Here is a 22,251-nt window from a genome sequence, read left to right as displayed (position 1 = left end):
GGAGGCAGTATTATAGTGGTTATATTCTTGTACATAGGGGAAGTATTATAGTAGTTATATTCTTGTGTATATGGGGCAGTATTATAGTAGTTATATTCTTGTACATAGGAGCAGTATTATAGTAGTTATCATCTTGTACATAGGGGCAGTATTATAGTAGTTATATTCTTGTACATAGGGGCAGTATTATAGTAGTTCTATTCTTGGACTTAGGGGCAGTATTATAGTAGTTCTATTCTTGTGTATATGGGGCAGTATTATAGTAGCTATATTTTTGTACATAGGGGCAGTATTATAGTAGTTATATTCTTGTGCATAGGAGCAGTATTATAGTAGTTATCATCTTGTACATAGGGGCAGTATTATAGTAGTTATATTCTTGTACATAGGAGCAGTATTATAGTAGTTATATTCTTGTACATAGGGGCAGTATTATAGTAGTTATATTGTTGTTCATAGGGGCAGTATTATAGTAGTTATATTCTTGTACATAGGGGGCAGTATTATAGTATTTACATTCTTGTACATAGGGGGCAGTATTATAGTATTTACATTCTTGTACATAGGGGCAGTATTATAGTAGTTATATTCTTGTACATAGGAGCAGTATTATAGTAGTTATATTCTTGGACTTAGGGGCAGTATTATAGTAGTTATCATCTTGTACATAGGGGGCAGTATTATAGTAGTTATATTCTTGTATATAGGAGCAGTATTATAGTAGTTATATTCTTGCACATAGGGGGCAGTATTATAGTAGTTATATTCTTGTATATAGGAGCAGTATTATAGTAGTTATATTCTTGTACATAGGGGCAGTATTATAGTAGTTATATTCTTGTACATAGGAGCAGTATTATAGTAGTTATATTCTTGCACATAGGGGCAGTATTATAGTAGTTATATTCTTGGACATAGGGGGCAGTATTATAGTAGTTATATTCTTGTACATAGGAGCAGTATTATAGTAGTTATATTCTTGGACATAGGGGCAGTATTATAGTAGTTATATTCTTGTACATAGGGAGCAGTATTATAGTAGTTATATTCTTGTATATAGGGGGCAGTATTATAGTAGTTATATTCTTGTACATAGGGGGCAGTATTATAGTAGTTATATTCTTGTACATAGGGGGCAGTATTATAGTAGTTATATTCTTGTACATAGGAGCAGTATTATAGTAGTTATATTCTTGGACATAGGGGCAGTATTATAGTAGTTATATTGTTGTATATAGGGGCAGTATTACAATAGTTAAAAAAAATAGTTTGTAATTTCTAAGATCATGTGATTCTCGGGGCGATATGCAGTTTTACTAAAAGTTGTCATGATGTAAGGCCGGTTTCACATTAGCGCTTTTTAAGCGCACGCACGGCCGGGGGTAGCTCCGCCCCCGAGCCGGCTCTCCGCCCGGCGTGCCCGCCCCTTGCTTGTAGCGCCGCCTACTAGCGGACAGCGGCGCCTGCGATCGGCGCACCCTATCTTTAGCATAGGGTGCGCAGATCGTGCGCAGGCCGTGCGCTAGTTGCGCTTAGACCTGCGCTGCGCACTTTTGACGGTGCGCGCCAAAATCCGAAAAGTTTGATTTTGGCGCGCACGGTGCACCGTCAAAAGTGTGCAGCGCAGGTCAAAGCGCAACTAGCGCACGGTCTGCGCACGATCTGCGCACCCTATGCTAAAGATAGGGTGCGCCGATCGCAGGTGCCGCTGTCCGCTAGTAGGCGGCGCTACAAGCAAGGGGCGGGCACGCCGGGCAGAGAGCCGGCTCGGGGGCGGAGCTACCCCCGGCCGTGCGTGCGCTTAAAAAGCGCTAATGTGAAACCGGCCTAACCTGTATTAATTAGGTATTTTAATAAGAGTGCTGGGAAATAAATAGTATTTAAGTAATGAGGGGTTAACTGTTCCTTGCTCTTCTTCCCTTTCCTTGTGATGGTCACAGGCTGAGTCACTATAACTCTCCATATCTCTTTATGATTTCCCGGCCCCTTCATTAACCTGACATCAATAAATTCATCTCTTTACAGGCTGCACATCATACCTCAGGCCCCTCTGCAGGTAGTGTGGCCCCCTGAGGCCGCTGCTGACTTCTGGAAATTCTGTGTGGGGTGCAGCAGTATTCCAGTCATGTGTGACTCAGCTGCGGTTCTGTGACAATGTGCTGATTCACAGCAGAGGGAAGAAAGCTGCAGCCCATCACACACCGAGCAGCTGCTCCCAGGCAGAAGACCCTCATTCTGATACTTCCTCTGTTGCTTCTGACCTTCAGCCTTGGGCTCTGTGTACATGGAGTCCTCGCAGTTGAGGAGTTTGGAGAAGGATCGGGAGAAAAACTGTGTGTGCACATGTCCCTACAGCCCTGCAGAATAAAAGGCTTTGTGGATATGGATTTTTTTTTTTTTTGAATAGTCAAAAACAATAACTTTTTCAAGCAGCAGCTGCTTTATGACACTTTCCTCTATGGGGAGATTTGCATTTTTAATTTTCCAAGTGATTTTGAACAGGATTTTTTTTTTTGTAGATTCACATTATGTCTAGTTGGGAGCAAATTCCACAGCGATCATATCAAAACTTCATTGAAAAAAACTGAAACTTTCCGTATTAACAGCTAAGTGTATTTCTTATTGTAATGCTTTCAAGGAGTATTTCAAGAATTTTATGAAGATCATTTTACAGCAGATCTGCTTCTAAATTCTTATAATAAAAACTTTGTGTGCACTTGGTATATTCACACAGAATTTTTGGGGAGGTTTTGGAGCAGAAACTGTGCAGAAACTCATCAAATCCTCCTCAAAAATTCAAAACCACTAAAAATCTTGAATGTTCTGATCAGTTTCTACAAAACTCTGCAGGTAGCCTCAGGATGTGTTTGATCTGTCCTCACTAAATGAACCAGGATTCATGTAACTTATACAGGCAGCTAAACCGCTATACTGGGGGTCCAATAAGGAGACTGTAGGTTGAATCTTTGCTTTATTGAACGTAGTGGTATATTGATGTGTGGTGAAACTACAAGTAAAACATATAAATACAATCAGTACTGGGTTCATAGGAATACATAATATACATAACATACATTATCTGCACTAATAGCTAACCAAGGGCGATAACTAAGCAGGCTAAAATGAGATAGGAATTAGATATAGGAAACGTGATTACCTACCAGCGATGCTGACACAAGGGGGAAGAGAAATGAAATGTTCTCAGGAAGCAGGCTTGAGAGAAAATGGAGGACTGGAGGGAAAAATGGGGGCTGGACTAAACCATAATCCTTTGCAAACTCACCAGGGTGCCTTGCAACTTTCCCAAAATGCATTGTGAAGGGAGGGAAATAGAAAATGAAACTAAAACACACAATAACACTGCAGTTATGACTCTGGTCACTAGATGGAGCCAAAAACAATGAAAACATTAAATCTATGGCAGAAACTGAACATTTTGGATATTCTCAGCAACTCACTGTATATATATAAAGAAAAAGACAGTCAAAGATCATGAATTAAATGTCGGAGACAGAACAGTGTTCACACTGATTATTTTCAGAGCAGATATTCTCCAACTATCCAATCTTAGCCCACAGTTTTTTAATTTATTCTGGTTTTTGCTTAGTTTCTGCTCCAAAAACTGGCCTGAAAAACTCAGCATGAACACACTTTTTAGGCATTCTTAAGGCATGGGATATATAAAAGATCGGTGTAAACTTGTAGATAAATGCACTTCTGAATTAAGTTGGAATTTTACAGGCAATTTTGCTCCAAATGACCAGTTTAGATGCTCCAGTAAATGTAGCACCAGCATCTAAACGGTTGGCCTATGTTTTGGTATGGCACTTCCGTACGTTTATTGTGCGTGTCGCAGGGTTGTCAAATCTAATTATGGAGCTTCATCATCCACAGCGCTTTCTGATGGTATGGCGGTAATTTGTATGGTCATGACTTGAAAATGGAGCAACACAGAGAAATTAATTTCTTGAAAGGGAATCCTTAGGCTACGTTCCCACTATGACTTTTTGATGAGTTTTTTGCATATTGGTGGAAAAATGTAAGTAGCTTATTTTACTCAATGGGTGCAGAAAATTTGCAACATCAAAAACTCACCAAAAAGCTCATCTCAAGAACGTAGCCCAAGGGTATGTGCACACGTTGCGGATTTGTCTGCGGATCCACAGCGGATTTGGCCCTGCGGTTTCGCAGCAGTTTTCCAAGGGATGTACCGTGCCATGTTATCCTATGGGAAACAAAAACCGCTGTGCACATGCTGCAGAAAATTCCGTGCGGAAATGCAGCGGTTTATTTTCTGCAGCATGTCAATTCTTTGTGCTGATTCCGCAGCGTTTTTACACCCATTCCATTGTAGGAATCCGCAGGTGTAAAAACGCATGCAAAATCCGCACAAAATCCCCAGGAAATCCGCTGGTGAAATGCGGACTTTGACCTGCTGATTCTGCCAAAAATAGCAGATCCCGCACGGAAAATTCCACACATGAATCCACAACGTGTGCACATATCCTAAAAATTTGCAAGTATGGATTGTGGTGCAATTGTCTTCCAGTACAAAATCGTTTGAATATTATTTTTGGCTGTTGAAGATTAACTTGTTACATTTTAAAGGGATCATTTAACTTTTTGCTTTAAAAAGGCACAAAAACTGTAGAAGACAAGAAAAAAAAGAGCATCTTTGATTTTGAGCAAAATTCACGAAAATTCATCATCAATGCAGATTAAAAAATGCAAATGACAAAATATATTAAATATATGAAATAAATGCTGCAGCCTTTGGGTTCACATTTTCCATGAATTTCAAAATCTCTGCTTGCTGCCACTAAATAGGAACAGCATCATTTAGGCTACTTTCACCCATCAGATTTTTTCCGACAGGCAGGATCCGGCTACTTGTTAAAAAACCGGATCCGGCAAAAGCTTCCGCCGGATCCAGTTTTCTCTCATTGAACTGTATTAGCACCGGATCGTGCAGCATGGCCTTCCGTTTCTTCTGGTTTTCGCCGGATACGGATAAATGTTTCATTCCGGCGTTTGGAAAAAGCGTCTGTAGTAACGTTCTTTATCTGCGGTGAAAAACTGGACAGCGCTGGATCCGGCACTTCCGTTTTTTTTTGCTATAATGGAAGCCTTTAGGCGCCGGAATGCGCTGGATCCGGAAAAAGACGGATCCGGCAACCGGATCCGTTTTTTTAAGGCAGCGCATGCTCAGATCCAATTGGCCTGCCCCCAGGAAACAGATATAAACCTTCAAGACGGATCCGGCAGAAAAACGGATCCGTTTCTTCAGTTCTCCAAAATTTACGCCGGATCCGTTTTTTCTAAAAATAGCCGGATCCTGCCTGTCAGAAAAAAACCTGATGTGTGAAAGTAGCCTTACATTCAGAGATGTTCATAGTGTTCAATGGATGTAGTTGCAGAACTTTCCACATCACAGACTGGTGATACGTTGATTCCCTCCAGAAGCTGGAAAATAAAGGGTTAAAAACAACATTCTAATGAGGTTAAGCAGCCCAATAGTCGTTTTGCTATTTTTAACTCTATCATTTCTATAAAATAATCTTCATCTGTATAAGGCCGGTTTGACATTTGCGCTTCAGGGCACAGCGACGGCCTGCGAACGGCCGCCGCTAAGCCCCGCCCCCTGCCGCGTCTCCGACGGTAGCTCCGCCTCCGGGCGCATGACACTGCATGCATCATGCGTCCCCTATCTTTATCACTGAGGACGCAGGCCATGCGCAGTATGCGATTGGCGGCGCCTGCGTCCTTTTGACGGTGCGCCGAGTGCAACCAAATTGCAACAGGCGCCGCAAAAACGCATACTGCGCACGGCCTGCGTCCTCAGTGATAAAGCTAGGGGTCGCATGACGCATGCAGCGTCATGCGCCTGGAGGCGGCGCTACCGGCGGAGGCACGGCAGGGGCGGGGCTTAGCGGCGGCCGTGCGCAGGCCGTCGCTGCGCCCTGAAGCACAAAGGTGAAACCGGCCTTAGTTGGGCACGATCAAGTTGTGAGGACGTTCCCATTTACTGACAGCAAGCAGAGATTTTGAAGATCGGCGGACTAGAATGTGTAACACTAAGTATATTAGAAATGTATTTATTTTTGCTCATTTATACAGCGTCATTAATTCCACAGCGCTTTACAGACATTATTGGCACTGTCCCCGATGGGGCTCACAATCTAGAAAATTTCCAACACTGTTGCTTTCTATAAGAACCTGCAGAAAAAAAAGGGAAAAATATTTTGTGACAATATTTCCTCTTGCGGCATCTTATTTGTGCCGGGGGGGTTCGGGTCGCTGGAGGAAGCACCCGGGGTGGAATCCCACCCAGGACCGGCTGTATATAAACAATGTGGACGGTTTCCACTACAGAAGTGAAGTGACTCAGATTGTAGATTGTGATCTCCCTGATGGGGCTCAGTACAGAGACTTGGAGATTCTACAGGAAAAAAAAAGGGGATTTCCAGTCCTGGAGTCGGGACCATGGAGTGAACTTTCATCTGGAAAGTACCTGATTAAAATAACTTTCATCCAGACAAAAATCCCAGATGGACTTTATTCTCAGGCTTCATTCTGGAAGGAATCCGCATAGATAGAGACGATATCTAGCAGTCAGATGAAGAAAAAAGGGTTTATAAGTAACTAGAAGGAAAGTCCCATAAAGGTATGGAAAAAAGCAAGAATTAAAGGGATTGTCCACTTTGTTTTTTTGCAAACGTTCCCCTGAAAATATCGGTAAAATCACTGCAATCAGCTGCAACCTTTCAGCAAGTGTTACATTTCCCTACAGCACCCCCATAGGGGAAGTGAAGAATTACGCTTCTCATTTATTCAATAGTTTAGGTAATGCCTACATATGCCGGGTCTTCTAGATAGTCAAACAACTGCAAAAGAAAGAGCGCAATAGGGTCTTACCCGAGTAGAGATTGATATAAAATCAAATCGTTATACTCACCTTATATAGGGGAGATTCAGACATATAGAAGCAAGAAGTCAGCCTGCTGCACATCCAAAGGGCCACTCCGTGACCACGAATCATCAGATTTCAAAGGAGAAAGTTTATGGATTAAACGTGCGCTGCTTGACAGATCACTCCTTCCAGATATTGTTAATTGTATGCTGGTGCATCGCTAAATGTAAAGGGGCCTTAAGTTCTCATACTTTGCACTGATGAGGGCCAATAGCCCGAAACACCGTGTCTGCAAATTGAGATTCTGATTTGGCTTTTATCCTAAGTCATATTGCAAGACTCGTTAAAGGGTCGATTGTGACTTGTAGGATGGCTACTACCAACAGGTGGCGCTATAGAGTTCAAGTCCTCGTTATCTCTCTGAAGAGGCAATTTGCATATTAAATTTCCCAGAGGATCCTACATGTTAATTTCATCATGGAACAGATGAGAAGCGGCTAACAAGTCTTTGGCACTGCCTGCCTCCTGCATCAATAAAGAATTCCACGACTAAGACTGCATTCACATTGTGTTCTTGGACCAGTCACATCCAAATATCACTTATGTTACGTGTGCATCTCCTGCATAGCGGACTGGTGCTGGAGCTGCCTGCCATTGACATGCACTAATACGGTTCCGTAATTTGGCCAGACCAGTGAATACCGCATTTTTTCCCCCATATGGATCTAAATTATAGCTCGTGTGCCCTAGAGAATGGTCCAAAAGTGGGTCCATGTGATGTCTGTGTGCCGACCGAAAATATGTCCTTCTAAACTTAGCCTGAACCCAAGAGAATTTTAAAAGGTTGCTCCCTTTCAGAAAACGTTTTGCTATAGGTATAGTTTCTTTAAAAAATAAATAAATAAAAAAAAAAGCCTAAGCTTTACTTACCCTCTCTGGGTCCAGTGCTGAGTCTCACCGATTACTTCGTCTCCATTGTCTGCAGTGGTGGCGTAACATCAATATCGCTGCAGCCAATCACTGAGCTCAGCTGTCCTGTCGATGTAGATAGCACTGGCCGCGGATCTCAGTAATTAGCCGGTGGACAGAGAACAGACGCAGTAAAATTGACAGTTTTGCACTTAGTAGAGGCCCAACAAGTAATCATGGGACCTTCTAAGAATCTTGTAATGGCCCCTTTGACTCCAAGTGAAATGGATTGCCATTGGTTTTTCTAGTCTTTTATTTTTCTTTAGTTTCCGGAGCAGAAACTGAGCAGAACATTCAAAGCTTTTTGAGGAGGATTTGGAGAGTTTCTGCTCAGTAGCTACGTCTTGTGATATGGTGGCATCCGCCTATAAAAGAACGGCAAAAAAAGAAAAGACATAATGCACAGCGATGTCAAAACAATATTGCTGTGCACATATTCAATCTTTTGTGCCTTCTTTTAACCACTTCAGGGTTCAGAAAGCGTCTGAAAGACGTAACATGTTCATTCTTCTGGTGGCTTCCCCTAGGAAGCTGCCCACTCTCATAATAAGATGGAAGAGAAAAGACGCCGTCAGCAGATCCGACGTAAAGACAATGGCATAACTCCTGGCGGAGCCGCTTAAGGAAAAAAGATGCCGCTGCCGCCCAAGAGGCACCGTGTGCACATCGCCAGTTTCTGAGCCAAAACCTCCGTGTGCACATACCCTTCCCCTGCCTCCTTGTAGATGTTGGGTCCGTACCCAACCCCAGGTAGTTATCTTTATTGGAACCACAAGCAGGACGCCCCAGAATGTTAATCAATCAATGCATGATTGCCCATGTAGATTGTTGCAACTTTACGCCTTTTGGGCAGATGAGCACCTGTGCAAAGTATCCCCCCTTCCATTGTCACTCCGCAGACCACCTGCTGCACATAGAGTATGCTTCTGTGCGCTGCGCCGGGCACAGGTAGGTGCCATTCTTGCTTTGCATGAGTTATTATTATGTATCACTCTGAAAATCTTACAAACTTTTTTTTTTTGGCAGCAGCTCGATTACCAAGCGATCAATATGTTTTAACCGCATAGTGACAGCTGCGTCGTGACTTTATAGTCAGCCTGGCTGCCTGCACAATCTGGATACAATGGGCAGCGCTCGTGTTATTCTGTTATTTTGTAACAAGCTTCTTATGTTCTTCTCTTGTCGCTTGTTTGTGAGTTTTCTTGTTTTTCAGATACAATATGTTCCCGCCTGGTGTTTGGGGGAACACTCTGAGTGAGTGGGGGTCCCGCGTGATTCCCCCAGCTGCTCCCTCTCACATACACTGATCCAAACTGGCTCCATTCCACCGTGCCTGCCAGTCTCCGAGCAGCAATTATCGCATCTTCTCTCTTAACCGTCTAAATGTACCGAAAAACATTCCAGATTCAGTTCTGACAGCTCTCTGGTCGCCTTCACCCTGATCCAATGAAAATTACTATTATTTGAAGATGAGCGAGTGCTTCATGTGCTCCATTAGTCCTTGTGTGGGTCCCAGTGGAATATCCCTTTAAATCTAAATTAAACTTAATCATTTTATTTATTTATTTTACTCATTTATATAGCGTCATTAATTCCACAGCGCTTTACAGACATTATGGGCACTGTCCCCGATGGGGCTCACAATCTAAATTCCCTATAATCACTGAATATATAGAGAGAGAGAGAGAGAGATAAAAGTTTTGCAACTTTTTAATAAACTTTGTGGTTCATTTCTTTCCCATCTTAAGATCTCTGTTTACAGTCAGTGAATTGGAAAATCCTTGCTTACATAAGAAAAAGGTTGAAAACATGTCCTGACCCCGTCCTACTTACACAGCTGCTGGGCTTGTTACCAGAGAAGCCGCTGACACACTGTAACGAGTCCTTCCGCTGTGTGACTAGTACAGTTGCAGAGCGAACTATGAGCCACTGATAAACTGTGCAGTCAAATGACAGCATTGTGTGGGGAAAAAGTGGGCACTATATTGTATTAATATTTGAAATGCCATATAACGGTATTATTTTGGCATTGTGTGGCAGTATTATCTCTGAAAACACAGTATGTGGAAATGATATATGGACACTATATTATGATAATATTTGAAATGCAATAAAGCGGTATTATTATGATGTTGCATAGCATTAATATTTTACTATGTGGGAAATGTAGTAAATCAGTGTTTGTGTGGGTTTCCTCCGGGTTCTCTGGTTTCCTCCCAGACTCCAAAGACATACTGATAGGGAATGTAGATTGTGAGCCCCAATGGGGACAGTGATGACAATGACTGTGAAACACTGTGGACTGGAATATGATGGCGCTATACAAGCAAAGCATAAAAAATATATGGCAGTTTTATGTGGAGGTTATTTGAAATAATATTTAAAATGCCATATAGCGGTTTTATTTCGGTATTGAATGGGAATATTTTTTATGTTGGGAACACTATATGGCAGTTTATAACAACTCAATTGGCTCGGTTCATTATATTGATATAACCAGGAATCCACAGCATACACTAAATAGCAAATAAACTGTTTATTGATGAAACAATATGTAAACAAATGTACACTGTACAATTAAAAAGGTGTCTAACACTGTGAGGGGCAATAACATCGACCCGCTGCTAACTGCACGGATCCCCCCTATATATGCAAGCTGTAAACTTATCTCAACCTGGATATATAACCACAACTAGAGCTCCAAATATAGAGACTGTATAGCTGGTCACACGGGCTAGCAATAGTGATGAGTGAACGTGCTGGGATAAGGCGTTATCTGAGCATGCTCTTGTACTAATTGAGTGTCTTCAGGGTGCTCGCAAAATATGATCGAATCCCCACGGCTGCATGTCTCACGACTGTTCGACAGCCACAACACATGCAGGGGTTGTCTGTTTGTTAGGCGATACCTGCATGTTGCGACTGTTGAACAACCGCGAGACATGCAGGTGCGGGGACTCAAGCATAATGTTCGAGCAAGCCAAAGGCACTCAGCACACGAGCATGATAACACCTTATCCGACCACGTTCGCTCATCACTACCTAGCAACACTTTTATATCAACACTAGTGAATTCTATGGTGATTCATATAAATCAAACAAGATTTGTGCAGCAATTGCATAGTGTCTAGCAATGATAATTAGTTAATCTGATAGAAAATAACACCATCTCCAATTAGTGCTTTAACATGTATCATAAAATCAAGTGGTAAGTACAAGAAATACCTTTTAAATCGGATGCCTACACTTGGGGAGGGTGCAGAGAAGTTCCAATGTCCCTCCACCCCGGCGCGCGTTTCGTTACACTTACTCAGGGGTGCAGTTTATGTTGGCACTATATTGCAATAATATTAGCAATGCAATACAGCGGTAATATTTTTTTTATAGCAGTAATATTTGATGATGTGAGAAATGCAACATTTTATGATGGTCCCTCTATTGTAATAATATTGGAAATGTCACATGGCAATATTGTATTGCTTTATTAATTTGTATGGTGGTATTAATTAGTTTTGTGGAAAATGCAGCTTATGGCACGCTATTGTAATATTAGAAATGACATATAATAGTATTATTTTGGTATTGTATGATGGTAGTATTTAATTGCCTGGGAAATTCAGTGTACGCTAGTTTTAGATGGGCACTATACTATAATATTTGACATGCCATGTAACAATAATATTTTTGCATTTCACTATTTTTATGATATATAGCATTATTATATTTTTTTTATTTGCAAATTACAGTATATGGCAGTTTTGTTGGCATTATTTATTTTACTCACTTACTGTACATAGCGCCATTAATTCCACAGCGCTTTACAGACATTATCTATTGCAATAATATTTGTAAATACATATAGTAATATTATGGTTTCATTGTATGGTGGTACTCTTTTATTGTGTGAAAAATGCAGTGCTATTTTGTAATAAAATTTGAGATACCATATGGCGGTATTATTTTTGTATTGTATGGTGCTAATGTGTGTGTGTGTCTGTGTGTATATATATATATATATATATATATATATAATATACTACATTTGGGAATTGCAGTATAAGGCAGGTTTATGTAGACATTATGTTGTAATATTATCTGAATGGCATATAGCTGTATTATTTTTAATTGTATTGCGGTATTATGTAATATATGGCAATATAATTATTTAAGCAAAAAGTGTTTATGTATCTGTGTTTTCTTATATATTTTCTTGAGTGGTGGGCCCCTTTTTACCGATTGACTAGGGGTCCCTTCCTCAACTTACCCCACCCCAAAATTACCAAGAATCAGCAGCAACATCCTATGTGAGTGGCTTTAATCAGACATACAAAGTAGCCACAAATTGACTGAGTTGTTGGGTAAAAAAGGAGTTTAACACATTAAAACGAAGCCATTATGAAGATGAAAGTGATGTTTATGTCTTTGTTAAATGCATCCAGACGTGTTTCCTCCTCTGACACGTACAAGTCCTGAGATATATCGCTCCACCACACACTCCAAGGTCATCCATTAGCCAAAGGATTGCATTATGATTAATCTTTCATATTAAAACCAGAGCTTTCCCCGGGGAGTCTGAAAAATGTTCAGAGCGTCTCGGTCGTTATTACACTGAGTGCTCGTTGTACTTCTGCGAAGAACATGAACGCGGGCCCAGAAATTAGGGAACAATGTCTCAATGATAAAATGTCTACATGATCTCCTAGCATCTGGGCAAATCCCCAGGAATCATTGCTCAGGGATAACAGGAGGGCATAAGGTACTGAAACTGATATCACAGACCCAATAATAGAGATACACAGGGATGTGGAGCCAGTGCCTCTTCTCTAGTGACCCAGGGGGTTTTACTCCTGGAGAAATAGTAACATTGTGTCCAATAGAGTGATATATCTATCAAGGAGGAAAGCTGCTCCACAGAAAGAGGGTCCAATGGAGGAAACCCACTTCTCTTACACCTTCTAATACATTACTGAGGAGTCTGAACTCCTCCATGGAAGACCAATGAAGCAGAGTTGAGATAACGGCACAGTAGAGTAGACTTTTTGGTGAAGCAGTGCTGAGTAGGTCAGGAAACTCACTATAATGAGGTAGCAGAGTGCAGCAGATTTGGTTAGGTTAATGTGACTCATGTGACAATGTAGCAGAGCCCAGCAGAAAAGCATAGGTCGATATGTCAAAAGAAACACTGTTGTGAAGTGGCAGAGCCCAGCGATGTGGCAGAAGGAGGTATTTGAGCGGAGCCCAGCAGTCAAGCAGAGCTGGATAGGGCTGTCACCAGTAATTTCAGGGCCTTATACTGGCAAAATTTTCTGACCTTCTTGAGACACCACCCAGGCTCCACCCTAGATCCGCCTCCACCTCACGAACCTTCCACAGTCCCACTGCCCACTCATGGAAAAACTCTACTTCTGCACCACGTGCTCACCAATCACTCATTAACAGTCCCCATCAACAGAACACATACATAGCCAGCAGCTTTTGTTTTGGCCAAAAGATTTTTTAAGCCACCACAACGACAAGTAAGACTCTTTTGGCCCCTACTCTACTCTAACCTATTACTTATTTGTTAAAATATCCAATACTCTTTTAGCTATATTTTTATTTATTTTTCTTTAACTGAATGAGTCGCATACATTTTTTAAAATGACCAATAATTCCACATACAAGGGACAAATACCATCACACCATGCCCATACCACATATTACCACTACACAGAGACTGAATAATACCATGTAAAAGGGACAAATACCCCCACACCATGACCATATCACATATTACCACCATATAGTGAATAAAACAGAATACTAATATTACCATAAGTGCCATAATACACAGGAACTCTGTACATAGTATACAGTATACAGTAAATAGTGTAAAGTGTACAGGTAATACAATGAGTCACAAGTGACATTATACACAGGAGCTCTGTATATAGTGTCAGTGTACAGGTATCACAGTGATCACCAGTGACATTATACACAGGAGCTCTGTATATACTGTATAGTGTCAGAGTACAGGTAACACACTAACTCACCAGTGATGTCTCTAGTTGAAGATATTCATCTTCGCTTTGCTTCTTCATCCAGCACAGACCGCCATCACATCTTCCAGCCACGACTCGTCTCTGCAGAAAATGACAGTTATCTATCTCCATCATGGCCCCATATATGTCCTCCCATTTTGTCCCCATATGCCCCCATCCTCCTCCCCATATGTCTCCATCCTTACCCCCATATGTCTCCATTTTGCCCCATGTCTCCATCCAGTCCTCCCATCCTACCCCCCATATGTCCTTTCATCCTGCCCCCCCCATATGTCTTCTTTCATCCTGGCCCCATGTCTTTATCCTGCCCAACATATGTCTCTCCATAGTGCGGATATCAGTACAAAAAAAAAAGTTTCTCCTTACCTGACCATGGTCCAACGGCTTCCTCTTCTTCAACAATTTGAGGTGCGGACGTCAGCTGTCTGCCTCTGATTGGTTGGTGGCTCCTGTTGCAGTGCAGGAAGCAATAGATTTCAAAAGTTTTCCATAGTGCTCGGCCACCTTTGCCTGCCCAGACCCTCGCTCATCAGTTACATTCTAGGAGACAGGCTAAGTCCTAACCTCACAGTCAATTCTCTCCAGCCCATTTATTTCTATACAGCCGCTCGCTCAGTTCCTTCTCCCTCTCAGCTCCTGACAAGCTGCTGTTATAAATTTCACAAAATCCCCAACCCCGCAGCTTTGAGAGCATTTCTGATAATCACTGCTCTGACTGTCCGGGACGTGTGCTTGTTCAAATGCTCTGTTCTTTCAATATGTAAATACAGTTATAGCAGCGTACACTCCAGAACAGAATGTGTCACAGCAGAACTTGTGCGGAGCTTTATGCTTCTACTAATACTACTGAGCTTTCACTCAAAGAGGAGAGCCTGCCCTGCCAGAAACCAGAAAGTAAGGAGACTGCAGAGCTCTGAGCTGCTCAAGAGACATCTTTAGGGGCGGATTCGTCTGCAGAATCCGCAGGTCAAAATGCCTGCGTTTTACATGCGGATTTCCTGCGGGTTTCTAGCCGATTTAGTGTGGATTTCGTCTGCGGTTTTTACACCTGCGGATTCCTAGAATGGAATAGGTGTAAAAACGCTGCGGAATCCGCACAAAGGATTGACATGCTGCGGAAAATAAACCGCTGCGTTTGCGGACAGATTTTTCCGTAGCATGTGCACAGTGGTTTTTATTTTCCATAGGATAACATGGTACTATACATCCCTTGTAAAGCTGCTGTGGATCCGCATATAGGATGCCCCTATACTAATGTGATACACAGACATAAGAATTCCTGCAGCTTTTGGATATTTCAGGGATATTTTCGCTGCTATTTTTTTAAAACAAAAGTAAATATTTAACAAATTACTGGAAATGTCGGAGGCTCAGGTCACAGTAGGGGACGTGTTTTAACATTAATGCTTTGCTTGTTCCTTATAATACTTCACCTGGGGATGAACGATGTGATGTGCTGCACTGCCGGAATTCCAGCTAGAACTCGTTGCTACATTGTTACAAGTTATCATCGCCTCTAGCGCGGGAACCATAGCCCTGATTGACACCGCACTGCTCTGGAGAGGAAACTACATGCTCAGTCACTTTCATTATTCTTTCTCGTTCACTTTGGTTAGAAAACAAGTGAAATATTTTTGGCAGAGAATGAAGAATAATGTAATGGACAGCGACTTCTCCTTCCTTCCTGAGTAGATGTTGGGAATCTCTATTGGAAGGTCTCAATGGAGCAGATACATTCCACCTATCTGATACGTCAGCTGTTGGAGTCTGTTGTGGTGTCAGGATCTTAGGCTGCTTCTCTGTCCCTAATACTTTAAACTGCAGCTGTGCTTATTCAGATCAACTGCTGTGTATAAGTGGAAAGTCAGTGCCATGAGTGCAAAATGATATAACAGTATAAGTCTCTAAGGGGGGGTCCTAAAGTTCCATTTCTAGTATATAATCTGCACTAATTGACTGTAATGTGACACAAAGAGACGGAAGACTACATAATCCACCTTGACCAGCCTATAATCCAGCTTCTGATGGCCATTCCCTCTGCAGCTGGACCACCAGAACTCAGTGCGGTCCTGTAAATGTGCACGGACAGAGGCGTGTGCTGCCGGTGGGATCTTCGTGATTGTGGGATTAACAGTCCCCAAGAATCTTGTTCTGCACCAATAGGAAACAATTGGGTCACGAAGCTCTTAGAAAGACCCATATGGCAGCCAAGAGACCTGCTCTTTTAACCGCACAGATGTAGCACAGCTAAGGTCATATAACTCAGAACATCCCACTATTATTACATAGGACTGCAGTGCAACCTGTCTTAAAGGGGTTGTGGAATTCAAAGCAGCATGTTTAATATAATAATCATCTTTATTTTTAACATATTCCGCAGCGATTTTCAGTTTGCACACATTATCATCACTGTCCCCGATGGGGCTCACTATCTAAGTTCCCTATCAGTATGTCTTTGGAATGTGGGAGGAAACTTGAGAACCCGGAGGAAACCCACGCAAACACGGGGATATGGAAGTGATCAACGGATTGTTGCAGGTCCTGAGGCATCTGGCAATCAAAATATCCTCTGCAGGAGAGATGTATTATTACATGGCAACCATAGAAATGAATGGTCATCCATGTATTACATGGACAGTCTGAGCCCACCCGAGCCGCAGGCTTTTTAGTAACTTTCCACTGTGGTCCAAAGAGCATGAGATCTGTATGGACTGTGCTCGTCCTGATGTTATAATGATCTTTCATAATGTGCAAGTGACGCAGCCCCAAAACATTAGGCTTAGATGTCATCAGCTATCGATTTGCTAAGAAATAACTTGCCAATATTGGGAGGTTGACTGCTGAGACCCCCACCAGTCCCGAGTATGGGGCTCTGTAGAGAAGTGGTCGGTCACACGCATCATTTATTTATTTTCTATGATACTGCGGATAAAAAAAAAAAAAAGGGCCAAACTTTCCATTGAGAATGAATGGAGAAGTGGTCCGGCCTCTGCTCAATTCAGATAGGACCCTGAAGAGCCCCTTTTTTTGGAATCTCAGGAATCAGACCCCCAACGATCAGGAAGTTATCACCTAACCTCAACTCCACCCTGCTACATCTGTCCATTAAATACCGAGAAGCATTGGATGTACAAAAAAAAATAAAAGGACAATTGTGAGCTTTCTATTAAGCCACCATCAGTCGGATCGCCTTACATTTTACCCTACACAATGGTCTCTGTGCCAGAACTTGTAAGGGACTGAAAGTCCATAATTTATGTTCCATGATTCAAACACATGGAGCCTCCCTGATGTTTACATTATTTTTTGGCACGGAGCGCGCGGCATGTACCATCACGGCAGAGTTTATAAATAACGTGTACACAATGGAGTTTAGAGTAGCTGCGAGCAAAAATAAAACCTTCTAATGTCAATGATAAAATAACAGCTTGACTCACCCACACCCAAGAATGCACTCATTGTTTGGACAGGGGGAAGCGGTGGGGAGAGATGAGACTTTCAATTGTAGGTTTAACCCTTTCTATTGTAGGGTCAAAAAGTATTTATGGAAAAGTTTGTTTCAATTGTTTGGGTTTTTTTTAAATGTCAAAAGCGGCAAATATGGCGGCTGTAAATGTTCCCTTTGGGGACCAAGTACAAGTGACCTTCCAGCTGTGCCATTCAGTGCACCAATTTCCCAAATGTGTCCAAAGGGTTTAGTTCCAAAAGTGTGGGGGTGCATGACTCATAATCCAGTGTGGTGCCTGATTCTCAATGGTTTGTGAATCAGTCTTTGGTGTTTGAAAATTACAGTTCTTGACCCCTGATATAGATTGGTTTGATGCACTAGTCCCTCTTGTCCAGTGGATTCAAGCATCAATTCCTGGTATGCATTGGTTTTATGCATTAGTCTCTGGTGTCCAGGTATTAAATGCACTAATCCATGGTGCCCTGTGGTTTCATCCACTTGTCTATGGTGTCCAATGGTTGGATGCTCCAGGCCCTGTTTCCAATAGTTAGTCCTTAGAGTACACTGGTAGGACGCACTATTCTCTGGTGTCTAGTGGTTCCATTTACAACTCCCGGTTTTCATGTGCATGAATGCAGCAATGCCCATTGTTCAATGGTTTGATTCCGTTGGATTGATGCACCAGTCCCTAGGTTCCGGTGGTTGGATGCACTAGTACCTAGTTTCTGGAGGTTGGATGCACTAGACTATGATTTCCAGTGATTGGATGCACCAGTCCCTAGTTCACAGTGGTTGGATGCACTAATACCTAGTTTCCAGTCAATGGATGAACCAGTCTTTAGCTTTCGTTGGATGCACTAGACCCTCGTTTCCGGTGGTTTAATGTACCAGTCCCTGGTTTCTGGAGGTTGGATGCACCAGTCCCTAGTTTACAGTGGTTGGATGCACTAATACCTAGTTTCTGGAGGTTGATGCACTACTCCATGGTTTCCAGTGGTTGGATGCACCAGTCCCTAGTTTCCGGTGGTTGTATGTACCAATCCCTGGTTTCTAATGGTTGAATGCACCTGTCCCTGGTTTCTGGTGGTTGGATGCACCTGTCCCTGGTTTCTGGTGGTTGGATGCACCTGTCCCTGGTTTCTGGTGGTTGGATAGAACAGTTCCTGTTGGTTGGATGCAACACTCCCTAGTTTCCAGTTATTGGATGCACCAATCCCTAGTTTCTGGTGATTGGATGCACCAGTTCCGAGTTTCCGGTGGTTGGATGCACCAGTCCCTGGTTTCTGGTGGTTGGATGCCCAAGTCCCGGTTTTCGGTGGTTGGATAGAACAGTCCCTGGTGGTTGGATGCACCAGTCCCCGGTTTCTGGTGGTTATTTGCACCAGTCTCTAGTGGTTGGATTCTTCACCAGTCACTGCTATCCAGTTGCTTTATATTTATGGAAACCTGTAAGTTCTTTAACGTCTCCAGGTAGAGAGGTGTCCTCGTCATCACAGTCACCTGTCCATTAAAAGGAGTGCTAGCTACTGGTTTGTAACTACCCTCCCTACCAATGTGATTGTTTAACCTTTTCCTTTCCACTCATATCACTTATTTAGTGCAATCCACATTCAGCTTCCCTGTTAACAACCCAGTAAATCTGTTTTATTACAGAGGCCCTGTCACAGGGGTGTGTGAAGCGACTGATGAGCTTTTTTCCACACCTCAGGCTCATTTTCATTGCACAAGACAAAATGATCTCAGGTTTTTTTTTTTTTATCTTTAAAACCCATCGTTGCCAGTAGACGCCATTGATTTACTGTTGAAAGAAAAGCCACGTACTTACATTTGTACAAATTTACTCAGACAGGAAAACGTATCCAAAAACATCACGTGAATGGACGCAGTATGTGAAAACTAAAGCCTCAGGGAGTGTAAACATCTCCCGGTGACTTACAGGACAATTCTGTATCTTTGGGATTATGATGCTGTTAGTTTGGGTGATCAAACCTGCAGTCGACACATAAAAAACTTTGGAAATGAACCCAACTAAGGCAGGAACGACCATCTCTGGCAATAGGTAAAATTGGAGATGGAAAGTTTGCGATGATCACTTTCTTCTTCCCCACATTTACTCGGTCTGAGTGTTTTCACCTCCTCTTATCCATCGGTCTCTCAATATCCTCCATGAATTGTGTCTACAGTCACAATCCAAATCATTCAGCCCCCAAAAGAAATCTGGTTTATTAGCAAATTTAGAAACTTTCTGCTGTTTGCAATAAAACAATGAAACGAGATGTAACTATCTCAACGTAACTAATGTATAAAGTGGATTCTACTAATTCAGCAGAAAATGTCATTTTTACTGACTCCTGCAATCTCCGAATTATTCACCCTCTTCATGACAAGTGTCTTTAGTACTTAGTAGATGCCCCCTGGCTGTTATGACCTGCTGCAAATGTGATACATAGCCAGACATCAGCTTCTGACCGCTCCTGAGGAACCTTTTTGGAGCACTATCTTGACAACCCAAGAATATTAGTGGACACAGGTCCATGGGGAAGGATACAAAAAGATAGAAATTCATTGAATGTCACTAGAGACAAAGCAGGAAGCAGAGCGCACGAATTCAAAGCGAAATAAACATTGGTTATACTACCCGCACGTTCCACAAAGAGGAAACTGTCACCGTTTGCCACCAGAAAGTGGTCAGAAACTCTTAAGTGATTGCAAAAGACCTGCAACAAGATTTGGTGACAGCGGGAACTACTGAGGTCTCAGCTTGCACAATAAGGAGCATACTAAATGCTGAAGGTCTTTATGCCTGAATTCCAAGACGCCACCTTTATTGACCTAAAAGCACAAGAAAAGTCAACTCAAATATGTTGAAAACTGTAAATAATCCACAGAAGTTCTTGAATTCTGTTCTGTGGAGAGATGAAACAAAGCTGGAACTTACCTCGTCTGTGGATAGTACCTCGTCTGTGGATAGTGATGTCTGGACGAGGAAAAGTGAAGCATATGCTGAAAAGAACACCATGCCTACAGTGCAGCATGTTGGAGACCTGGTGATTTCCAAAGTGAAGCATGGCGGAAACCTGGTGATTTCCACAGTGAAGCATGGTGGGGACCTGGTGATGCCTACTTTGAAGCATGGTGGGGGTTCAGTGATACCTACAGTGAAGCACAAATGGGGCACAGTGATGCCTATAGGGAAGCATGATGTTGGCGTGTGATGTTTATGGCGATGCATTGCAGTTGCTGAAAGAATGACATTGGAGGGAGTAGGATTAGGCATCCTGAATTTCAGCAGCTGATCCTTTACATATTGTCTGTCAACGGCTCTCTCAAAAGGAGCTCGCAAGCACTTGGTGTCCCAAACGTTGCTTTGCATGGGGGAGTCAGGGAAGATAAATGTCAACCGAACAGTTATCTAAAGTGTTTGGGGCCTTAATGATGGATTTACACGGCACGTTCACAGTTATTAATACACTCGTTCTGTGTACATGGAATATCGTTGTTCTTGGCTGCACATCACCTGGTTAAACAGAAGCACAATGTGCTGCCGATAATGATGCTTAATCTTTTATTATTTTTTTTATTTCACTCATTTGTGGGGTGTTTTCCGTCTTTTTAGATGGTCTATTAGCCAGGAACGAATGTTTCCTGAGTATAGGCACTTGCAAGTGGGCCCTTTGGGTGGTCTGGACCAGTGGTAATAAAGGTCATGAGATGGGGAAACATGTTGCACTTGGGTAACATTTACTTTATGTAGATCCTGATGAGGGCTGTGTGGTATCCATATCTTGGTCAACATATACCCAGAATGGGCCAGTCCGCCAATTTTACACCTATCCATGAATGATTAATACCATAACAACCCTACGAAAGCATACGTTGTCTAGTCTACTGTATCCATTCACATGGGCCACATAGTATCTCCTGGGTCTGGTTAGTGAGTTGATAAGGCTGTGATTGCAGCAGGGGTTCACTGGATCAGGGATAATCCTCCTGTGTAAATCATTAAAGCAGCAGAAACTGTTGAGGACTGAAGATCTCACGCTCCAGCAGCTTTCATAATAAATTCAGTCATGAGGATGATTAACAACCATGGAAGGTAGGAAGCTGCATGGCCATAAAGCACTGGCCGGGAACCCCCAGAAAGACAGACTCTTTGAAGTAGGAAGTGTCTGTGTGATTTGGGGGGAGGCGGAGGAATATACACAGGACCTGGAGCCCTTTGATGCTCCAATGATTCAGAAGTCTGAAGTAGAGAATGTTTACCCTGGAAGTAAACAGCCGGATACAATGTTGGAACAGGATGGTTTAAACAATTATTTCATTGTTGGATGGACCCTTTCCTGCCCTCCTGGTAAAAACTCTCCTCTCTGCAGCACTTAGAACAATCCTATCAACCTGTGTACTGCATCTCCTGAGGGGCCGACGTACCATTGGTGCAACCGCATAGGGACCCGAGAGGTAAAGGGGCCACTACCAGGTCCTAGGCTGGCGGAATGGAGCCAACACATTGTTCTTACTCAGGGGCCTCTTGTGTCTGTGTCCCCTGCTGGGGCCAATTACGGAGCCTGATGACACCTTAAGGCTGTGTGCACACGCTGCGGATTCTGCTGCGGTTCCACAGCGGATTTGGCCGCTGTGGATCTGCAGCAGTTTTTGCTGCGGTGTACAGCACCATTATTCCCTATGGGAATAAAAAACCGCAGTGCAGACGGTGCAGATTTTTCCGCGGTTTTGAAACCGCAGAAAGAATTGACATGTCAATTCTTTCTGCGGATTCCGCTGCGGTTTGCCATCTCCTCCATTGTGGAGATAGAAAACCGCAGGGCAAAACCGCAGAGCAATCCGCAGGTCTTTTGAGCGGCCAAATCCGCGCAGCATTCCGC

At 42.7% G+C, this 22,251-nt stretch overlaps 1 protein-coding gene across 7 annotated transcripts in view; it reads right to left on the bottom strand.

Moving 5' to 3' along the window:
- The window catches only part of FGGY (FGGY carbohydrate kinase domain containing), a 366,153-nt gene that overhangs the window by 306,053 nt on the left and 37,849 nt on the right, over positions 1-22,251 (bottom strand). For 2 of the 7 annotated variants that reach the window (XM_073544583.1, XM_073544590.1), the window contains exon 1: positions 3,162-3,306. The exons of 2 other annotated variants lie outside the window; for them this stretch is intronic. The gene's annotated coding sequence lies outside the window, so the exon portion shown is untranslated. Of the gene's footprint in view, positions 1-3,161; positions 3,307-6,955; positions 7,149-7,840; positions 7,972-22,251 lie in introns of those variants that run through there. 3 more of the 7 variants (XM_073544588.1, XM_073544586.1, XM_073544584.1) reach the window with 3 other exon arrangements.

This window comes from Dendrobates tinctorius, unplaced genomic scaffold (genome assembly GCF_039654945.1).
Source record: "Dendrobates tinctorius isolate UK_male_01 unplaced genomic scaffold, ASM3965494v1 ptg000138l, whole genome shotgun sequence".
Classification (NCBI taxonomy): Eukaryota; Metazoa; Chordata; class Amphibia; order Anura; family Dendrobatidae; genus Dendrobates; species Dendrobates tinctorius.
This window is presented reverse-complemented; position numbering and strand designations above follow the sequence as displayed.